Genomic DNA, 23,024 nt, shown 5'->3' on the forward strand with positions numbered 1-23,024 from the left:
CTCTGCTGCTTCTCACTCACATGCCCTCAAGGTCCCAGGGAAGCTGGACTCTGCCATCATCCCTGGCCCCACCCTTTGCCATCAGTCCCCTGATGTGTTCCCACCAACTCTGTTCTGTAAACATTCCATCTGACCCTACCCTGATTTGTGACATTTGATGTTCCCTCTTCAGGACCACTCTGTCCTGGATCTTCCTATAGCTCGCTCCTCAGGACTCATGAAACTACCGTGTCACTGGGGACTCAGCTCCCTCATCACTCCTCTGAGAGCTTTATAGCATCCCATCTGAGACAGCGCCCACTGCCTCAGGGGAAGCTCAGTTCTGTCCTGGCTGCTTCTCTTTTTTTCTCACTATGGCGTGCCACCGTATGCATTGAACTTTTGTTCACGTATCGTCTATCATGCCTCTACTAGAAATTCCCTCCAGGAAAGCAGTCCATCTAGTTTTCCCCTGAATCCTTGAACCACAGTAGAAACTCTGCAAGTATTTCTTGAATGAATGAGTGAAAGTGAGCGAACACCATGCTGTGGGCAACACATCAGCTGGCACCTGTCTGCCCTGTCTCTACTTTATACCTAACACCAGAACTGGGCCTCAGTGGTCTCTCTAAATAGAGAAGACCAGAGGAGAGAGAAGTTGCTTTTTTCCAGGTCACAGATGAACTCATGTTTTACCTGTTCATACAACTAATGACCAAGCAAACCTCCAGGGATGGTATGAAAACTACACACGGTGCATTCATAAATGCCGACAGTGACACGAGGCCAGAGATAGTGCCTGCTCGTGGGCATCAGGTACATCTGTGGGCATTTCCCCTTCACCTTTTAAGCTAGGCTTACTTGTGTACAGTGCATGTATCTCATGCATTTTGAACTCAATATTGTGACTGAAAACACATTAAGAAATGTGTTTCTGAGCATTTGTTTACATTGCCCAAGAACATCCATTTTAAAAAAGTTTTGACTCATCAAGGGCCTAAAAGTTTCTAAAGTACAAAAACAGTTTGTTATAGTTTGGATCTGAAATATCCCCAAAGGATCATGTGCTTGATCTCCAATGAAGCAATCTTCAGAGATGGGGCTTTGGAAAGGGATTGGATCATGAGGGCTCTGACCCCGTCAGAGGATTAGTTCTTTGATGGAGTCATGTCTGAATGGACTATTGAGAGGTGGGGGAACTGTAGGAGGTAGGGCCTAGTTGTATGTCCTTGGGGTTTGTATTTTGTCTCCAGCCCCACTCCCCAACTTTCTGGCTGGCAGGAAATGGTAGACTCCTCCACTACACACTCCTGCCACGATGATAATTTAGTCTCACCTCAGTCTCAAGACAATGAGGCCAGTCAACCTTAGACTGAAACCTCTGAAGCCATGAACCAAAATAAATCTTTTCTTCTTCAAGTTTATTCTCTTAGATATTTTGTCACAGCAATAGAACTGACTAACATACAGCTATACCCTATATAAAAGCTTGGGGAAACTAATGAAAATGTGGGTGAAATAGAGAGCTAATGGCATGTAAGAACCCCCACATGACAAGGCACACAGAGACTATGGGCAAGTGAAAGCAGCTGGAAATGAAGAGCCATAACTATATACTAAGGACCAAGCAGAAGGACACAGAGAAAAACCCTCCTCCTTAAGGAGGGCTGCAATACAGCAGTGAGCCCTGCAGTGAAAGATGGGGGAGAAGAGCCATCTAATGATCAACTGCACTGTGTACTATTAATACTTAGCCTCTGTTAGAGTGACGTGCATCTCTCTGTCTATAGTTAGGATTTGTTGAATGAATGAGTGAATTGATGAATGAATGAAAAATGGAAAGGTAATATACCTTTCAGAGGGGTTTGAAGAAGAAAGGAGATCAAAAGTATTAATGTAACTAGAAAACCAGGAGTGTTCCATAAAGTTATCTTGAGCCTACTTTAGTCTTTAGGATAGTTTTTTTTCTAACCTGTGGGTGGAACAACAGTAACTAACATTTATAGATCTTACTATGTTTCAGGCTGCCTAATGGGTAATCTCGATGGTTATATTCACTCTGTGATATGGGCAACCATTATTAGCAGTATTACTCCCAGATATAGAAGAAGAAACCAAAGACCAGAGACACCTAGTGACTGATTCATTCACAGAGCCATAAAGTTGGAATTCAGCCTATTGTAGTGCACAGTTGATATGATATACACTTAACCTTGTGTTTAATTATTAGCTGAAACCCTTGCTTTGTGACCTTCTTTGGTAGACTAGAAGGCCAGAAGTGTATATTCTGCAAGACCTGCATGATGGATAGCCAAGAGGGTCACCCCTCATACATGATTGAAGACACGCTTCATTGGGATTGGAAAATTAAATTCTTTTTGACAAAACATTATTGCAGAGGAACAGAGTTAGCACTTGTTGAATGTACCAGAAACTGGTAGGGCTTTGTGGGATTTATTTCGTTCAGTTTTTACTATGACCCCCATGAAGTAGGTACAATTATCTCTATTTTATAAGGGAGAGAACTGAAGTTTACAGAATTTTTTTCTCCAGTGTTGGGGATTGAACCTTGGGCCTTGTGCATGCTAAGCACATGCTGTAGCACTAAGCGGCCCCAGCCACTTAGAGATATTAAATAGCTCATAGGAGGTAGAACTGGGATGGTCCAGGTCCCAATCCAATGGTTCTAACACAAGTTTCCTAAGGGTGTGGCCCATAAGATGAATGAATTCTGAGATGTACAGTAGGGGAGGCCTTGAGAAAGAGCTGCCATTTTTCTACTTCCCTTCTTTTCTTCCTCACTTGCCCTTTCTTTGCTGGGTCTTTCCTTCTTTTTCTTGTGTCTATAAATATTCATTAAGAGTCTATCATGTTCTGGGCACCCTATTAGGAGCTGGGGACACAGCATTCAAAGTCTGTACACCCAGGGAGGTGGGGGGAGGTGGACAGATACTAAAAAGGAACCACACAAACACAGCAATTATAGATTGTGATAAGGACCAAGACAGGAACAGTAACTAGAGTGACCTTGAAGAGTACAAGGAAGCAGATGGGCACAGGGTGCAGAGAGTGCTGTGGTAGCAGCCCCAAGATGAGTGAGGAAAGACCCTCATCCAATGGGGGCTCAAATCCTGCCCCCTCACAATCCTCCCTCCTGCAGAGGGCACTGCTATGACAGGTTTTAGCATTTCAGATGGCCCAGAGTCTTGGTGAGCTCTGGAAGGAGACCTTTCTCTATACTAGAGTGGACTTGGGTCAAGCCTCAGTTTTCTTATCTATGAAGTGACAATAATATCTACCTCTTAGAGCCATTGTACAGATTAAATGCAGCAGTTTTGGGGAGAATTCAGATGGCCAAGTGACATGCTATATATAAAGGTGACTTGAATTTCTAGCAAGAAAGAGTTTGGTTAGACCTAAGGAAGGACTTCTGCTGGAAAGGACCATAGATCACTATGGCAGATTACCAGTGAAGAATCTTACTAAGTTGTCCATTTAAAACAAAAGTAGTAACTCCCTGTTGGACATCAATGCCTGATCGTTTGTAGTATGAGATGAATACATGAATTAATATAAAAATGAATAAATTTTTTAAATGTGGGAGTGACTTGGGAGGTGAGATGACTTATGGAACTCAGGAAGATTCTCTCTGAGGAAAAGCCATCAAATGGACTATGGAAAATCAGCCTGTTCCCACTGCAAGGGTGGGTCCTGGTGGCCCACACCTGCTGGTCTGAGGGGCCTGGAGACACAGAAGCCTGGAAGCAGGGTGACTCCAAGGGGCAGGCAGGATGCAATGAGAGCAGAAAGAAGAAAACTTTGTCCAGAGCTGCTTAGAACAGTAAGATGGCTTCAAAACCCAAGCATGACACATGGAAAATACTATAGAGACCATGAGACCTGGCTCTACTGAATCCACTGTCCAGTGAGCATCCGCTGTCATATGACTGCTCCTTTCCTTATGTCATAGTTTCCCTTTCTAAGTGCTGGGCATCACATTGCTGGGGCCTACTTAGAATGCTATGAAAGCAATTACATAGTTTGTGCAATGTGGGGATTTTTTTAACTCCAGTGCTGGAAATGTCAACAATACAGAGACAGAGCTAGCATCTCTCTGTTATGCCTTCTCTTCATCCCAAGAATGGCCCACCCTCTACTCTCTACTCACCGAAGAAGTATACATTGCATTGTTGTATCTGTGTTTAGAAATTAACCCGTCTAATTTCCAAATTAGGCTGTGAGCATCCTTGGGGGCCCCTCATCCATGTTGCTAAGTGGGTTAAGGCAGGATTTAGTGTGAAGCCAGCTCTGCCCTTGACTCTCTCCTGGAATGAAGCGCTGGCGAGGGGACTGGATCAGGACTGCTTCCCCAAACAGTACTCGCTGCACAGTGATGGAGGATCAAGAATCCTAGTAGATGTCCATGCACCATGCAGAGACATACATTAAAATATTCAGACCAGAAAAGAGACATGCCAGAGACAGAAGGCAAGAGCCACAAGCAATGAGTGAAGAGAGATGTCCCTGGGGCCTCAGACATTAAGGAAGCTGCAAGAGAAATTGGTTTTGTTGTTGTTGTTGTTGTTGTTGTTGTGTTTTGTCTTGGTTTGGTTCTGTTTGATTTGGTTTCTTTGCAGTACTGCACAAGCCAGGGCCTCACACCTGCTAGCCATGCTCTACCACTGAGCTACACTCCGAGTCTTGGAATTTATACCCAGGTTCATTAATGGGGTAGACCCAGGCAGCCTGAAAAGATACTCAGCAAAATAGCCCACAGGGACTATCAGCAGTCAAAGCTTAAACCACAGACCATTGGAAACACTGTTGTGCTGAAAGACACCTTAGTGGGGGACAAGTGGGACTTCATGTCCATGGTATAAGAGCACAAGACGAAGGGTGACAGGCTTATCATAAGACTTCCAAAAGCACTAATGCCTGCCCCACCCACAAGCAGGAGGCCATCAGCACCCTTCCTAGGGAAGATGGCTGCAGACTCCACATTTATAAGAGAGTCATGGCCAGCAGTTCATCTTCATTTCTCCTTGTCTCACAGCACCCCTGTAGACCCAAGCATCCTCCTGACATCAACCCCAAAGCTCTCAGCTAAGGTTTAAATCTAACATCATCTCATCTTTAGAGGTATGAGGAAAACATCCCTTTGCATATTAGGAAGGGTTTCAGCCCCCAACCCTCGATGGTCTCCTTGGTCTCCTCTGATGACCGCCCATTTCCAGCTTACTTCAGTGCACCTGGAGTCAGCCCTGTGGAAGGAACCTGCCTGCCCACTCTGCTTTGAGTGCCCAGATGGCTCCACTCACACCTCTCTAGCACCAGACTGCACTGGGGCTCTGCCTTCTCCCACTCCTCCCCTCACGGTCACAAGATACAGGCGATACCCAACTTATGGTGGTTTTGCCTAGGATTTTTCCATTTTATGATACTATAAAAGTGATACTGCATCAGTAGAAACTGTTCTTTGAATCTTGATCTTTTCCCAGGCTAGCAATACATATTTGATACTCTCATGAGTTCCGAGTCTGCAGTACCAGGTCTGGCACTTAATCAAGAGAAGTAACAACTACTCTACAGTGCACTGCATTGCTGAGCCAGGCTCTTCTGTAGGTCAGCCGAGTGAGATGCATTTTCAACTTATCATATTACCAATTTATGAGGGGTTTATCAAGTTACAATATAGGGGCATCTATTTGAAAATGGAATTTGTAGAAATTCGTATCTGCACACACCACCATTAACTGTGAAACACCCGTGCACACATTAATAAGGAGATTAAAATCCAAATTCTGTGCACATCTCTCTCTACTTGTCAGTAGCTTCTTTCCCTGGTGGACTTCACTCAGTCTGTCTCTTGACAGTGGTGAGCACCTGCACTAGCTGAGTGTGACCTTGATTCTTGTACACAATTGATTTGGGCAAGGCCCAGAATGTGAAGAGCTCCTAAATCTAAAGGGATTCTCAAACCTGTTCCAAATGAGTATTCTGAGTTAGGATTTCTTGTAACTTGTCTTCTCCTATCCACTTAAGGGGCTAGAGAAATTATGGAAGAAGACAAACCTTTTTTTTCTGGGCCTGTCCTACCAATAGATTGGGTGGGAAGTCCCAGTCAGGTAGAACGCACTTAGTCAGACCTTTCTGCTGGGCAACATAACAGACTCATGCTTGTCATGACATCTGTCCTCCCAATGAGACTGACACTTTGGCAGAGCAGGGACTGTATTCACACTCTACACAAACCAGCATGGTATGGGCTTCTCAGAGGTCTTCTACTGTGATCCTATGACCATGCCTGTGCCTTATCTCTGAACCAGATTCAAGCTCCCTATATTTCATGCATAATTCATCAGCAGTCCAACACCCTAATAGCATCAAAATACCCAGGACCCTGAAATGGTTGACTGTGCCTCCAAGCATGGGATGGGGGTCACTCTTATCTCCCTGAATATCTCATCATGGAGTCTTTTCCTGTGAGAAGCTAACAGCAGTGATTCATAGTTTCCAAGTTCTGTTGGGCTTCCCAAGGACAAATGGCAGATCTGGAAAGAGCCAGAAAGCTCCCAAGAATTTCATCAAGGGTAACGAACCATGAGACTTCCCTTAGGGGTAGTCACCTGAGAACTTTGGTTGTTCTAATTCTGCAAAGGCCATATTAACCTGTTGCTTTCAACTGGGTTGTGTTGTATATTTAAATCATTTCTCAGAGGATAAAGTTGCATATTGACATACCCCAGTAACTACAATTCCTGAATCTAAGCCAAAAAACAAGTTTGTGCAAATGGAGATGAAAAGTCATGGACACTGGAAATTTCTGACTAGATGGAAAATTCTGGCTTGTATGTCAGAATATTCAGAAAGAATCTTCTCTTAGAAGTAAAGGTGGTTCACATGTATCTAACCAGAAAGCAATGTTTACAGAGCACCCTACCCACAGGACACAGCACAGGGCAGATGCACATGGGCCAAGATGGATTCTGTTGCATCCTGGGAAAACATTTCAGGAAAATAACAACAAACTCCTTTGAGTAAGAGCATGTTGTTAGGAGAAATGTTAATTCAGATTCAGATCTTTGAGCAAGTCACTGTCTCCTATGGGCCTCTGTTTTCTTCCTTTGTACAATGGATGAGGGGGACTCAACGACTGTTTAAAATGAGCATTTCAGTGCTATGTTTTTTAATGGGGTGATGTTGGGTTGGGTTTTGTATTTGACAGCTAGAGCTCTTATAGGAGTTTTTGAGCTACTTGGGGCAGAGCATCTTTGGATTCTTGATGCTTTTCAAATTGCCTATTTCTGCACCATAGTGGGTTTCTTCTTCTTTTTTGTTTGAAAAGAATTTAGGAGTTATGTGTGTTTGTGTATCTGTGTGTGTGTGTGTGTGTGTGTGTGCATTGTTCCTTTTCTTCTTTGTCAGAAGATTCTGACAAGGCAATGGAAAGATGCCCAATACTCTCCCTGAACATCTCAGCAAGGATGGCTTAGGACCATCCTAGCTGCAGCAAGTGCACCCAGCACTCCTAGGACCCCTTGGCCCTCTTTACCCTAAAGATTACATTTTGTTTACTATTAACTTTTCTAAGGATCTACCTCCATACATTTCCACATAAATTCCCTGCATTTTTTAAAATGAAGATTCTTATTTCTTTGAATTCTGTTTTACTTCCCCAATTTCCACATTCCTATTTGTTCACGAAGATTTCTGAAACACAAAATCCAGCCAACCATTTCGCTCTTTCAGAGCAGAGCTAATATCATTCATGAATCGTTTCTATTCCAGGAGGCAGACTGGGAAGACCTAGGCTTCTTTTCTCTTCACCTTTGGCTTGAGCTACATCTGCAGAGTTTTGTACTTTCTTTTCCCAATCTGTAAAGTAGAAATGGTCTTCTTATTTGTAAAAATAAATCTAGTTTTTTTTTTTAATGAAGGTATATGGTCCCTGTGCTTTGTTACCCTATCACTTCTACCTCTGAAAAAGCCCAGCCAATATAGGGAAAAAGAGAAGGCAGTGAATATCCAAAGAAGCCATTAAAGTCAATCATCCTGTCCAATGATCCCAAATTAGCTATTGGGGGAATTTGTTGATCTCTGTGCTAATAATTCATTCAGTAGTGACTTGAGCTCACCACATGATGCTTATTCTGGCATATTCTCCTCGGGTTTTACATAACCTATGCTGGAATCATTCTGCGTCGCTGTCAGAACCTCAAAAGTCAGTTAAGCTCTAGGGACAAAGGTTGCCTTACAGTGGCTAGCCTGAAGTCCGTCAGGAATTAAACTATGGTTATTTTTCCAGACACTCTGGACTGGAGGGTCTCACCATGTATTTCAAGGCCTATAACCCCACTTGCAAAGTGAAGGAAGAAGGGGTGGATTGAGTCAGATAGATCCAAGTCTGAATCCCAGCTCTTCCGTGTACTACCTGTGTGTCTTGGGCCAGAGTCTCTCAAACAGGGCACACTGAGGGAGTGTTATGTGTCCCAAGAAGATGATCCCCTCAGTCTCAAAGGTCAGGAAGTGCCCAGACAGTGTTCCCCAGGTGCGGCAGCCTCCAGGTTCATGGGTCTGCCTCATGAGCACCATCAGGTTCCCTGCAGCCAGGTGAGGAAAACTCAGAAGGCAGAATCAATTTCCCTTTACCTCCCTGCTGAGGGGGAATGAGAAGTGTGGCTGCTCAGTGATCCCCAGGAAAGACTCAGCCCAGAGTCTAACCTTAGGCAGGGCAACAACCGGGCACTGAATGGTAGGAGCAGAAACAGTTTACAGGGGGTTCTGCTTTCAGCAACTCAGTTATTATTGCTGACTATCTTGGCTCTAGGCTACCATATTAAGGAGCAACACATTCTTTGCCCTGACTCCTACAGCAGGGGTGACACTGTGGTTTAGCATAGATTCATAAATAAGATTGACTACAGATCCAAGACAATGCCTCATGTAAGACCCAAGCACCCAGGGGTAAAAGACTCAGGCTGAGACATGTCACTGTGCTGAAGCCTCACCTTATCCTGCAACATGAGTGCATTTCATTGGTGTGGAAAAGAGGAGGAGGCATTTGAGAAGCCAGTTCCCTTCCCTACATAACCCTCACTATCGTAACATCTAGGGAGCATACTAGCTTATCTCTCTTAGGGCACCATGGTCACATGAGGGTTAAATGAAAAGAAAACGCTCTTTGCCATTCAAAGTACATTCATCATGTGAACACTGGGGACATTGCCGCATCTCAGGCTCCACTTTATCCTCACCTGTCCCCTTCCACAGCCAATCAGCGGCTAGATCTTTACCTCTTGGTGATCTTCTGCCTGGTTTCCCTGGCAACAGTCTAACCCTACTCAGCCCACCTTGCACTTCACAGATGAGCAAACTTGCCACCATGTAACTAGGATCTTACCATGGTCCCCCACTGCCTTGCAGATACTGCTGAGCTCCTCATGTGTCACACATGGGCCCTTTATCACCTGCATTTTGTGTGTGCTCATCACCCACTCCTGTCCCCACTGGGTACCATCCTGCCTGCCCAGGGCTTTTAGGATCACGAGTCCATGAAGTCTTCTATAGGCCAAGTACAAAGCTCTGCCCTGTGCATTTAGCAATTATCCCTCCACTACACTCTTGTGTAGCAGTCCGTCATCATCATGGCCTTCAGGCACATACCCCTCAACTCCAAGTGTCAGATCACCACAGCAAAGCACAGTGAGCAATTAAAAGCATTTGCCAGGCCATTCAGTTTCCTAGGACCTAGCATAGCTCCCAGAACATTGTGTTTGTTTATTATAAGCTTGTCAGAAGGCAAACAAAGAAAAAAGTATGCATAATATTAATATGAATGAGAAGGACAAAAATGAAGAGAAGAAAGGCAGCAGTCATCATCAGCATTTTACATTGCACAGCAAAGAGGAGTTAAATAAATCCAGGATCAAGCTGCTGAGACTATAAACAGCTCCAGAGAGGGCTCTATGAGAAGTCTATGAGAAGGAATTAGGAAGCCATCAATCCATGGATGCCACAGGGCAAGGAAAAGGCAAAGCATGTGAGTCACAGCCGAATCCTTGGGAAATCCCTGAGCCGTGAAAAGGTCCAGGGTATGTTTGTGACCTAGTACAGAAAAATATCTTGCAGAGAAAAGTAAAGGGTCATGCATGGAGAATTTTGAGTCTCAGGTCTCCAGAGGAAAGCATGCTTGGCTATTATAAGCAACTTATGTTAAAATTCTTTAGAAACTCAGAGCAACCCAAAAGCTACCAATAGTATCAAAGTTCCAAAAACCTTTCACAAACAGTCCATATACTCTGCTTCTTTTTAAGTTCAGCCTTGCACTTAAACTTGGTTTGCTTCCTTAAGCAGAAAGAAATTCATCTTCATGACTTATCAAACACAAGAGAGAAAAGACTTTTCTGATGGCCATACTTTTCCAGGTGCTCTCATCTCCACTAGACTTTTAAAAGCCGAAGTGGACTTAGAATATATTTACACAAAACACTGTAGTGGAATGAAATGCAAGTAGAGCCCTTGGCCAAAGGGAACCCTCAGAGACTGGGCTGCCCCTCCAACACAAAAGTGTCTAGCAAACTCTTGTTTACCCAACCACTATATTTTGGTCCATTTTCTATGCCCAACCAAAGGGGGAAACTCCATTTTTTCTAATTGAAAAAGTTGCAGATTTTCTAATTTGCCAAATGCAAAAGATTAACTTCTTTTGAGCAACTATGCCCTATCTATAAGATATAGATATTTGTAAAAGGAGCTCCATGCCTGTCAGAGCATAGGGAAATTGTTGACATCACTGTCACAAAGCATTTGTCACAACAGTATTTAGGAAGCTGAACAAGTGTTGAGAAATCCAACTGCATTCACTTGAAATGGTGCAAAATTCTATAAAGTGCTGTCAGGAAATGGAATGAAGGTAAACAAATGTTTTACTAACTTGCCTTTTCCAGATAAAACTCCATGTTAGACCCCACTAACTCTTTTATTCTCTACTATAAAGATGAATAAGGCTCAAGAGATGCTGGAAGTACTCCATCAGACATAGAAGAGCTATACACATGGCTGCTGCAAGAAGACTTTGGAACCAAGTGTGTTGCAACCAAAGATTTTAATTTCCTTCCATCTGCAGGGCTGTGAAATGGCCCAGGGAAGGCAGGGTGCAGCTCAGAGCTAATAATCACGTGTAACCAGCAGATCAGGAGCATCCAGTGAATGAATTAAAACAATTAAAACCTTGCATTTATCCCCTGGGAGTGGATGGACAAGTCTGTCTAGATTTGAGATGAGGAAAACAGGACTGAGTTTCCCCAAGCATTAACTCCTGTTTTCTATAAAGAGACAATGAGGCATTTCTCCCCTTACCTTGTGGATTGCCAGTGCAAATGTAGAGACAAAACCTCATTTTCTTGATCCCCAAAGAAGCAGCCAGATCCTTGATGTGAGCAAGTTCTTGAACTTTTGATCCAAGAGTTTGGGTGCCTCAGGTGAGGGTACTTGGGGCCCTGTTGGTTTTTATGAGTCTGTGGGTCAGCTCAGACCGGCTGTTGACTCATCTGTATTCAACAGCTCTCAAAGAACATAGTTTACTTTATAACCGGATCCAACAAGAGTAGGCGTGGCAGTTAAATGGGCTAGATACACCAAAGGTGTTGAGCTGCCAAGTCTAATTAAGAAAGATTTGTTTATGGAGCCAAGGTTTGGAACCAGGGGGCCATTGCACTCATGCTCATGGGGACTAAATCAAATGCCTGAGATTGGGCACGTGCGCACAAGGGGCTAGATGCTCCAAAGTGAGGAACCAGGGGTCCTCGAGGAGCCCTCCAAAGTCTTACCTGCCTGGGGACTAAGTCAACAATCCCAGAATGCCAGGCTGACCTAGCCTCCATTGGCCCTTCATTTGTCACTCCAGTCATAGGACAATGTAGAATTTTGTAACACAGGTTTTGCAGTAGACAGGCAGGGTTGAGACCCTGTTCCACCAACTGCATTACCCAGAGCAAATTACCTAGCTTCTTGCCTAGTCTGGGAAGTCTTGGTGGGAGGTAAGTGAGATGATGTGGGCAATGCACCTGCCGTCAGTAAACATTGCTGAAACTGAATGTGCTCCACTCCCTAGAGTCATCTCCCCATAGTTCCTACTGGGACAAAGGAGTTTTCATCTTCTATCCCTTCTGAATGGCTCTCTTCCCACTGTTCCCCAGGCCACAATGTCCTCTACAAACCAGCGTACTTCAGGACTGGTCACCCTCCAGAGCATCTGAAAATAGTCCTTAGGAAGCTGCCATTTCACATGCAGCAGCAGCAGTGGGTGAATATGGTGGGCAGGCATTCCTTTCCTCTCTGATGATGGGAGATACCAGCCTTTACTCGAGAGTGGGAAATGATGCAAAGAGCAGGAGAAACATCCAAGTGGCAATGTAGCTTGGAGACCAAATGCCGAGAATTCTGACACCACTGTCTTCCACAGGAGAAAGGATACATCATGATGTTCACAGTGAGGTTAAAATGGAAATTGATGCAAAATTACATGGAGAAGGAGATTCTAGTTTCAAACACTTATAAATATAGCCAGTTGTTAAAGAGAAGGAAAAAATAAATAAATATATATATATATATATATATATATATAGTAGGTTGCTATGGTCTCAATGTTGAAACAACTGACAATGTAAAACTTGTAAGTGGTAGGGCCTTTGGGAGGTAAATAAGTCAAGAGAGAACAGCCCTCAAGGATGGTATTAGGACCCTTATAAAATGTTTTTTGATGGAGTAAGTTCACTACCTTCTGCTGTAAAAACACAGCACTCATCCCTGCTTTACACCATGTGAAAACTCAGTGTTCAAGGCACCATCTTGAAACAGAGACTGAGTGCTCACCAAACATAGAATCTGCAATTGCTTTGATCTTGGACTTCCCAGCCTCTAGAACTTTCCAGTCTGTAAAACAGTGAGAAATGAATTTCTATTGTTTGACAAATTTTTCAGTCTCACTTATGTTATTATAGCAGCACAAACTAAGAAATAAGTGGAAGAAAAACCACTACAGTAGCATTTCCCACGTGAAGTTTGATTGATTATAAGAGAACTTACCAGGAAGCAGCAACAAGAGAAGAGATTTAAAGCTTGTACTAAATATCAACTTTATTTTCCATAGAAGTCCTCCTCCTGGAAACGCCAGTTCCCAACCATTGCTACCTGTCCCTAGATTTATTCCTTTCTCCAAAAGTACTTCCTTTTTCAAACCCCACTGCATGACTCTCTACTTACCTTTCCAGGTCTCTCAAGTCCACCCAGCGGGATACTCCCAAACCCCAGATTAACCCCACTCCCTCTCCAAGCAGTTCACCTCCCCAGTCTGGGTGTGGGGGCCACCAGAATATGCCCTGCAGACCTCCAAATGCAAGGAGAGTAAGTGCTCAAGGGTCCTAGCTATGGCACTCTGAAGTGACCAAGCACAGAAGGATGCTAAGCTAGTCACTTCCATGAGAGGTGGGCTCTTCTAAGGGTGATTTGGGCTAGAGAACTTCTGCAGGGGAAGTGAAATCTTCCTTAGACTCATCAGAGGTCTAGAACATTCCTGCAACCTGCCCTCCCTCTCTCCTTCATCCAGGGTCAGACCTGGGTGACATTTACTTCTGGCTTCCTGCCAGTTTCTCTCACCTGGGCATTTGGCCTTAATCTTTGCACTTTTAATGCTGTCTTTATGTCTCCTTCTTGTAGGACCTAGACTTGCTTATTGAGTTATTCAGGCCAGATGGGAACTGTCATAGAGGTTAGTGGAACAGATAATGGGATCCCACAGAATATCTCAGAAAAAGATTTTCATGATCCAATGTCCAGAGCAGCAGTCTCAGGAGTTAGATCGCCTGCCTCCCCCTACCAGTGTGAGCTGTGGGGATCTTTTCATCCTCCCAGTTATCCAGCTGATGACTGTGCATGTGCAAATACACATACAAACAGCAACCTCTCAAATGTGAACCTTACTTCTCAGAGGCAGTACAGAATAGATACCAAATGAGGAAGATAAATGCTTTTGGAACTGCCTTATTCATTTGCAACACAGGACACCTCTTGCACAATGACATCTGTATATCTCATTATTATGCAGTCCAGGGAGTGATCTTACCTCTGTCCCCCACCTACTACATGCTCCCCCCACCACTTCAAAACTAGTCCCTTTTGTACCTGCCAGGAATGAAAAAGAGGCCTGTTGCTAGGCAACCGGGAGGGCAGGGCTGATGCATTCTTTCTATTCCACAAATCTTGGTGATAATGAGCAAGTGAAGACATTTGACCTGAAGGATAGTTTTGCCTTCTGTAAAACCAGTGTGATTGTTTTCTTCATCTTTCCTCTTACCTGTGTGTTCATGGAGAAAATCTGTTCAGGTTCCAACCTGTCTGCTGCTTTATCACCTCTATGGTCAAAGAGAAAGGCTGGGTCCTTTCTGGAGCAGCAGTTGGTGGCAAAGTGAGGGACAAGGCTCTCTTCTTCCCCTCCACCTCTCCCTTTCCCCTCCCCCAGTCGTCCTGGTCCCCTGTGGCAGGCCACACTGGCATGCTGACAGGGAGAGAATCCCTATGCATCCACCTGGAGTCTCTTCACCTCTGCATGAGGTGAAGGTAGGGGGATTAAGGTAGGGGGAGTGACTTTCTTTATTTTCCTTAAAGAATTTTGCAACATTTCAAAAAATATTGTTTTATTCATGACAAAAATTCCTACAGGAACCATTTTGTTAAACCAAAAGGCTTAGAAGTGCCTGTCTGATTTGGGGGGAAACATGACATTTCTAGTCATACAATGAAGAGAGTATGTGACAGGTTCTAGGGGACAAGACCCCTGGAGCAGGTGCAGGGGGAGAGGGCAGGGAAAGCAGGCAGGACTTTGCAAAGCAGAACCAAATTCTGGGTCCTGGGGAGTGAGAGGTGTGTGGTGGACAACCCAGGTGAGAACAGCCAATCCCAGCAAAGCTGCAAGTTCTTCCTGTTCTGAAAGAGGAAGGGGGGAAATTCATAAGGAGTGAGCTCCAGGTCTGTGCTAGGAATTTACATACAGCATAATGGCTCATCCTAGTCACTTTTGAAATGTGCAGGATTTTAACCAATGTGCAAACAGGAGTGACCAAAAAAATCGCTTCTGGGTACATATTCAGTGTGTGATCAAGCTGGGGTTCAAATTCAAGCCTAATGGTGATAAGGACGTATTCCTCAAATATTTCCTCACAGCGGTGATTATAGACAAGCTGAACAAGATATGAGTGAAGGAAGAGAGATCTGAGTATTTTTCCTGCTTTTGCTCCAGTTAATTAAAAAAAAAATGTTAACTGTAGATTTTTGTGGTACCATATATTTTCTATACAAAGTCCTGGGCTCATCATTTTGGGAATCAGGGAAATATTTTGAAAGAATCTTAAGATAAAACGTGGGGGACTAAATACATATTTATTTTTGCTCTTCAACAAAAATGGGAGGAAAGGAACCCAAAATAGAAAAAATCCGCAAAAAAGAAAGTATGAAAAGAGACAACAGCAGTCAAGGGGTTTTTACAAAATTTAGGAAACTGGAAAACAACTAAAGAGATCAGAGCTGCAAAAACTGAACCCAGGGCCCATGGAGGAAGAGATACGCTAAGAGCAAGCTGCAAGCTCTTAAAAGCTGAGGATTAGAAGGGACCAGGCACCTCTGAAGCCAGGACTGATGTGTTGGGCCTGAAACAGGAAAGTTAGTTGAAATTCTTCATAGGAAACAGGTTTCCAAAATTTGAAGTTTACTCTGGAGAAAATCTGAAAGAGTGTGAATTTGGGTACTTCAAACATAGGAGGTGACAAACATATGAGGTGACAAGGCCCAATAATGCAAACCAAAGGTGGTTGTGTAAAAATCTGAACCCCTTAAATGGGATACTCAGAGATCCTTTCTTCTACTCAGCCCTCAGGTAGGTGCCTGACCATTGCCATGCAGGAGGAGGGCTAAGTTCTCTCTGGGAAAACTCAATGGGCAGAGAGGAAAGACCACTGATACCTGAAGGTCCCTCCATCTGGCAAGATCAAATGTAGCCTCTCTCTCTCACCACTACCAATGAGCTTGTTGGTGCCATTCTCTTAAATGGCAGGCAGTCAAGGGTCATTAGGCAATCGAGGAAAGAACATAAAAGAGAAAAATCCAGAAAAACATATAAAGGGAATCTGGAGTAAACAGAAACAAATCAGGTAGTAAAATGAATTTTTTAAAACCCACACATCTTTCCACAGAAGAGATGATATTATAGTCATGAAACAAGAACAGGAAGCTAGGGGAAAAAAAGATTTACAAAATGAGAAAGAATAGAAACAAATAATTGTAAAAAGCCTAGAAACTTTCCAGGATTTTTTTTAAGGACCAATGATAAGAAAGAGGGGATACAGAAAGAAAAGATAAATGGGAGATACTTAGCATCCAGATAAAGGCTGACCTCAAACTGGAACCAGTGGAACCCTTCTCAGCCTCTCTTCCAAGATCATACTCCTGTAGGCTGCTCCCAGCCACTGAGTGAGGCAGGGGGACCATGTTAGGCCAGTTTCTGGGAGAGATGAGACTATCAGACAGTTTGATTTAGCTCAGGGATGGCAATCTACTAGAAGGTATTCTCTCCAACCTTCCTCCTTTCCCTCTCTTTTTCATAGGATTCAGACTTGCTGCCCCATTCCCCAATGTTTCCTAGGTCCCACCCAGTATCCAATCACAGTCATCCTCCTTCACAAAGTCCTTTCATCCTGCTCTGGCACCTGTTTCCTGGAGGACCCAGTATAGTCCTTACAAGTTCCAGAATTACTGGAAAGACAGAGGGAACAAATGTTGTCATCCTCAGAACTAAAATCCATGAATTCTAAATTGAAAGGGTCCACTAAGAACCCAGAAAAACAACCAAAAAGTTTAAAACACCCACTTCAAAGAAATTTTATGAAATTTCAAAACATTGGAGATAAAGCAAGAGATACATATTGCACACAAATTATTAGGAACAATTATGAACTCAAAGGGCTTCTGAATCCCCAGGAGCAACACAAGATACTACAAAAACCACTGGAGGAATTCTAAATTGATATTGTGAGGAAAACTGATTCTATACATAATTTAAACCCTCAACAAATGTGCAGGTAGATCAAAGACAATTTCAGAGATACAAGATTCAAATGTTATCTCTTCTAGGAAATTACTAGAAGATGCCTCTGCCAAACCCAGAAAATGGGATACAAGAAATCCCAGATATATGGACCCCAATACAGGTGAGAAGCAAAGAGGCTTGCTTACATGATGAGGAAGGACCACCTCAGAAGACATATGCCCAGCCAGCCCTTAGAACAGCCAATACAGAGGAGGGGCTGCCTCTCAGGGACAATGGGATAGATCAAGTTGCCAATGATGATGTTAAAAGGAGATTTATGGTTTTGAAGATTTCCACAATGAGTCAATATTAGATGCACAGAGAACTAGGTAAATGAGAAAATTGTTAACCTCACTAAATATGAATATGTATAAAGGGAAGAAAATATATTTATCGGGCACTAACTTGATTCAGCTATGAACACTATTTATTGAGTCTTAATAATAATAAACATTAAGTATTGATCCAACACATTTTTTATATAGCTATATAGGGAGGATGGAAAGAAGGGAACTGTCATATGAATGGGGCAAATGAGAGCATTTTCAAACTTCGTACATATACTACTGTAATAAAAATGGAATAAATTTGAAAAGCACAATTTCTTTTTGTCTTTGAAGAATTTAGAATGCTTTTAAGCAAAATGGAGCAAGTACAGAGACAGTGAATCTCTATTGTTATGGTTTAGATCTGGAATGTCCCACAAAGGCTCATGTGTTTGGTCCCTAATGTAGCAATGTTCAGAGGTGGGGATTTGGGGAAGTAGGTGGCTCATGAGGGCTCTGATCTCATTAATGGATCATTGATGGGTTCATAATTGAATGGACTATTTGGAGGTGGTAGAAACTGGAGGAGGTGGAGCCTCTTTGGAGGAAGTAGTCATTTCTGGCATGCCCTAGAATGGCATATTTGTCCCCAACTCCTTTCTGTGTCTCTCATCTCTGCTTCCCCACTGCCATGAGGTGAGCAGCTCTGCTCCACCATACTGATACTCTGCTTCAACACAGACCTAAACGCTATGGAACCAGTTAGCTATGAAATAAAACCTTTGAAATCATGAGCCAAAATAAAACTTTCTTCCTTTAAGTTTGTTTTTCTTAGATATTTTGTTTCAGCATTGGAATGCTAACTAATACATCTGTCATTTAGAAGGAACCTCTGACCTCCCTTGAATCAAAACTCCTAGATCCCAGGAAGCTGTCACCATCTTTTCCCAGGTAAAAATGTTTCCATAACTAACTCAGAGTGTCTTTATATGCTTTTGGGTAGATAGAAAGTTGGACAAATCCTCAATTTACTGCTGCTATCATTACTCATCTTTGGGCATCTCACCCCATTTTCTCCCATATGACCCTTCTAAAGTTGGCCTGAAGGTAAAGCCCTTTTTCAGAAACATAGTGCCAAAGCTGATGCTCAGTATTTGGATCACATAGGTGTGATTTTTTTTTTCTGTTTAACTCTCGCTGAGAGAGAGGTTCCCAGAGATGTGGGAAACATCTCTGGCAGCCACATGCCCTACAGTCAGACAGGAAAAGCCAAGCAACATGCATAGCAAGACTTACTGATGTGTGACTTCATCACCACAGTATCATGCACTTTGCAAAACTGTCATATTGACAAGTTATTCAAGCGCAGTTAGACAGAGTTGAAATCTTTATTTCATCTAGACACAAATTTACAATCTGTCTCCCATTTGTAACAAGATTTCCCAGGCTGCCTATGGATAGTGACTGCCACTGTGAGTGTCCCTTCTTTGATTTAGGGAGGGCAGCAATGGAGATTCCACTGTGGGCAAAACACATCACCCACAGGCCTCCCCACTCCTAAGTGGGATAGGACAGAGGGACTCTGTTGGAATAGGTTCTTTCATCCTTGAGCTTGATTATCCTGGGAGCCAGTATTTAGTTAGGGGTGAGAGTAAAATCTGAAGATAATCAGATAATCTACTGAGATGATAGGAAGGAAAGAACATTGCTACTCTACATGTTTCACAACTGAAAGGTTTTGAGAAAGCCATTTGCAAGAAATGAAATGCTTTCCCTCTAAAATACTGTTAGCCATTGAAGATGAAAGCATATCACCTTGTGGGAAATTCTAGGTTAAGGGGCTTTTTAAAAATAGGTAGGATCACATGAAGGGAGGATTTTGATGATTACATTTGGTTAGTCCAGAATTTGTTGAGGGCCTTACTAAATAAAAGACATCATGATAACCACTTTGGGAGTTGCAAAGATGAGTACAACATGGGCTTTGCCCTTCAAGAGTTTAACATTTTATAGAGGAGAAGAGAGTACAAACAAAATAAGGTATAAGTGCACAGGAAGTGTGGTGCATACATACAAAGAGGAAGTTGGTTTGGGCTGGAAAACTGGGAGTCCATCATATTCAGACTGGGCACTATAGGAGGCAAGAATTACCACAGGTAGTCTTGGAAGGTGGCGAGTGGGAGAAGCAGCAATGGGTCAGAGTGCAAAACTAGAATAGCCGCAGTAAGGAATGGCAGTTCAAAAGAAGAAGTGCTGATAGATGAGGCAGAAGAGCAGGCATGGACAAGATGGTGGAAGGACTCTCTGCACCCATGGGTTCTTACTTTTGAGATCCCTAGTCATAGGCCCTGTTGTGTCCTTCTGAGGAGAGGAGAAAGTCCTGGAATGCAGTAGCAGTGGTTGTCTCCATAAGCTGATGCTAACCATTTTTCTTTGTTTTCTATTTTCTGTCTTGAGGAATTTTGTCATGATGCACCCAGAATTTTATATTTACAGATTTTATTTCCTATTTTGACATCTTTAGTCCATTTTTGACAGATTTGAAATCTTTCCTTTGCTAGGACATTTTGGGGGCACATCCCACAGGCCCAGTGCTTACACACAGAAACTGACAACATGGTATTTATGAGCCCCTGCCACTCATGCCAATCATAAAGAGCACTTAAACAAGGAAGAGGAAGTGCAGGAGCCTGCAAACTTGGCCTCATTTCCCACTGCCAGACTTTCTAGAAAAAGATGCCATCTCTTAGCAGCGCCTTGCCGCTTCTTGCCTTACAGAAATGCTCCAGAGACCAATAGATTTTATGCACTTCCCTGAAGCAATAGATTTTAGGCAGTTCCCTACATCAATACCAAGCAGCAGTTGTATTTTTTCATCTCCTGATTGCTGTAGGCTCCTCCCTTTGTGCCAAGTGGATTGGATTGGATAGCCCCCTTCTAGGAATGAACTACCCGCAGGCCATGCATTTTTAACCCTGCAGGCCTTCAGACTGTCTGAAGGCAAAAGGAAAACATATACCCTGGAGTTCAAGAAAAATGGGAGTCAGACTCCTGGGATCTATGTTGTGTTTCTCCACTGAGTTCTCTGCTGAGGGACTGCCTTGTGGTAACTTTTCTCATGAGACACAAAGGAGTGGAGCGTGGTGGTGAGATGCTTAAATAACGATGATTAGCTATTCTCCACTCTGCAGTTCACAGACATCTTAATGTTACTCTTTTACCTGGATCTCTTCTGCTGGGAAAGATACAGAGGTATTTTTTTTAATCCTTATTTTAGAGTCAAGGGCATAGGCTTAGCATGATCAGCCTTGGAGGACCTTGCATGCCCTTCACAAAGGATCCTGGCATCACCAAGTTCAGGCACTAACTCTGTGAACTTGACCGTTCCAGTGTTATTGATGCCAGCCTGGCGTTCTGAAAAACTTTGCACCCCCATCTCCCCAGGCGGTTGCCCTCTTGGAATGGAAATAGCAATGCATAGCTTCACAAACTCTCTGAACGGAAAGGGAATTTAGAAGTCACTTCTGCCTTTTCCTGTGCCTTTTCCCTCAACAACACTCTCCCAAACATCTTCTTTAAAATCTGGCCTTTGAGGCCCAACACTCGCAGAGGTGCGCTTCCACCAGCCCAAGTGGAACAGGGCCATCACACCCTTCATTCTAAATACCATGATCCTACTAATGATCTGGGTGATTCCTGTTGAGGTAAAGGTGATTTTTGTTTTAATTTGTTTTGTTTACAAAAGGTAAATAAAAATATATACATATTTTAATATTTTTTATATAAAAATATATTTTTATGTCTGTGCTCACATGGCATGTTTGCTAATTCCAGGAGATGGATTCACCTCCAGGTCATCATTGTGGCCTCCAAAGTTCCTGGAGCCCCAGGCTGCCAAAAGAGATGGCTTGTCCAAAGAATGAATGAAGGAATGGCTAAAATTATGTTTCCTGGTAGTGCTGTATATCCTGCTCACAATGCTGCCTGCTCCGTGGCAAAGTTCTGCCATTAAATAAGGTCATTTCAAGAGCTGCCAGCTGATATCTCCAGGTACTTGAGATCAAGGCCCAAGTTACTCAAGCTGCCATGAGGAATTTATCAGTTTCTTTTTTTTTTCCCACTGCTCTGGCTCCCAGTGACACCATGTCCAGTGAGCATGATGAGCCTTCCATAAAGGCTACCATGACAGGCAGGAGTCCCTATACTTTTATTTCTGGGTTTCCAAAGGGGATTGGGTACAGGACTGCCATGGTGCTCAAGTCCCTTATATATAAAATTATGTTACAATTCTACAGAACTTAAGCATATCTTCCTATATACTTTAAAACAACTCTAGATTGCTCATAATATCTAAAACAATGTAAATGCTATGTAAACAGGTGTTATACTGCATTGTTTAGCAAATAATGACAAGAAAAGAGTCTGTGTATATTCAGCACAGATGTAATTGGTTTTTTTCATATTTGAATCCACAGTTGGTTGGATCCATGATCAGTTGGATCTGCAGGCTCAGAATCTGTGGATTCAGAGGGCTGATTGTACTGTGCCACTTATGGAAAAATAAGCAGAGGAGTCACTTTCTATTTGGGAGGTCTCTCTATGGAGGAGAGTTACCAGGGTGACCTTTCCAAGACCAAGACACACATTGGTGGTGGGCTGGATAAAGCTGAGTGGCCACCACCACACGGTGCTGGTGACCATGTCTCTACTCCAAAGGCCAAGGGTAGTCACTGGTTAAGAGAGTCTGACTTGGACCTTCCCTGAGTACTGCAGTGCCCCTGATTGCAAAGAGCTCAGGGAGGACCACTCTCCACTCCCTTAGGATGGCCCAGTCTTCTAATACCTCTGTTTATTAAAAAAAAAAAAAAGTCCAAGGCGGGGAGCTGGTAGGTCGTAGGGCCAGAGAATCCCACTCAGGACTTTTGGAAAGCTACAGAGAAGGGATTGAGAGAGAGACCTCCCTCTGCACACAGCCACACTGGCCTGCAGTTTCTTCCTGGACTTTTTCACTTCCACATCTCAAATGCTTTGTTCCAGATTCTCAGGCGCCTCACATGTGACCTCAAAATATCAGAAGACAAGACAAATAAGTTCAGTTTCCCCAGGTGGTCATGTTGAATGCTTGGGGAGGCGCAAGAGGTGGGCACCTGTGACAGGCTCACGAATTCATGAAGACCAGCCTCTTGACTCCAGCAGACAGCCCTGGCTCTGGAAATTTCTAGCATCTGCAATGACAAAAAAATAAACACTCTGTCCAGTCCAGTAACTTTGAACTTGATGCCTCTTTGGCCACACTGGCTGATGTGAATAGTCTCTCCCTGACATGGTGACCTGCCCCACACCTTACCACATTGCTCAGAGATCCCCCACACTAATGCGGTGGGAAAGGATTTCAGTCAGGAGTAGGAAACGTGTGTTAGAATAAGGGCCCCACATGAGCCTCAGGGAGCTTGGGAGGCAGGAAAAACACTGAACTCGGAGGCAGCAGATCTGGACTTGCAGTTTGACTTTGCCACTTCATGGTAATTCAACCTTGGGGTAGTTACGTAACCTTTCTGAGTCTCAGCTTCCTCATTTGAAAACAGAACTATAGTTGCTTTACACATTTTACAAAGTGCTAAATACTATATATACACACTTTT

At 43.4% G+C, this 23,024-nt stretch overlaps 1 protein-coding gene and 1 long non-coding RNA gene across 4 annotated transcripts in view; one reads left to right on the top strand and one right to left on the bottom strand.

Moving 5' to 3' along the window:
• Positions 1-11,543, bottom strand: part of Kcnj1 (potassium inwardly rectifying channel subfamily J member 1) — a 29,560-nt gene extending 18,017 nt beyond the window's left edge. For 2 of the 3 annotated variants that reach the window (XM_015499128.2, XM_048796123.1), the window contains exon 1: positions 11,338-11,543. The gene's annotated coding sequence lies outside the window, so the exon portion shown is untranslated. The remainder of the gene's footprint in view (positions 1-11,337) is intronic. The other variant, XM_048796124.1, reaches the window with a different exon arrangement.
• The window catches only part of LOC125614034, a 51,813-nt gene extending 33,479 nt beyond the window's left edge, over positions 1-18,334 (top strand). The window contains exons 2-3 of the long non-coding RNA XR_007344670.1: positions 17,161-17,237; positions 18,266-18,334. This is a non-coding gene — a long non-coding RNA (uncharacterized LOC125614034). The remainder of the gene's footprint in view (positions 1-17,160; positions 17,238-18,265) is intronic.
• The last annotated feature ends 4,690 nt before the right edge of the window (positions 18,335-23,024 follow it).

The sequence above is a fragment of the Marmota marmota genome, unplaced genomic scaffold, assembly GCF_001458135.2.
Source record: "Marmota marmota marmota unplaced genomic scaffold, marMar, whole genome shotgun sequence".
NCBI classification, from domain to species: Eukaryota; Metazoa; Chordata; class Mammalia; order Rodentia; family Sciuridae; genus Marmota; species Marmota marmota.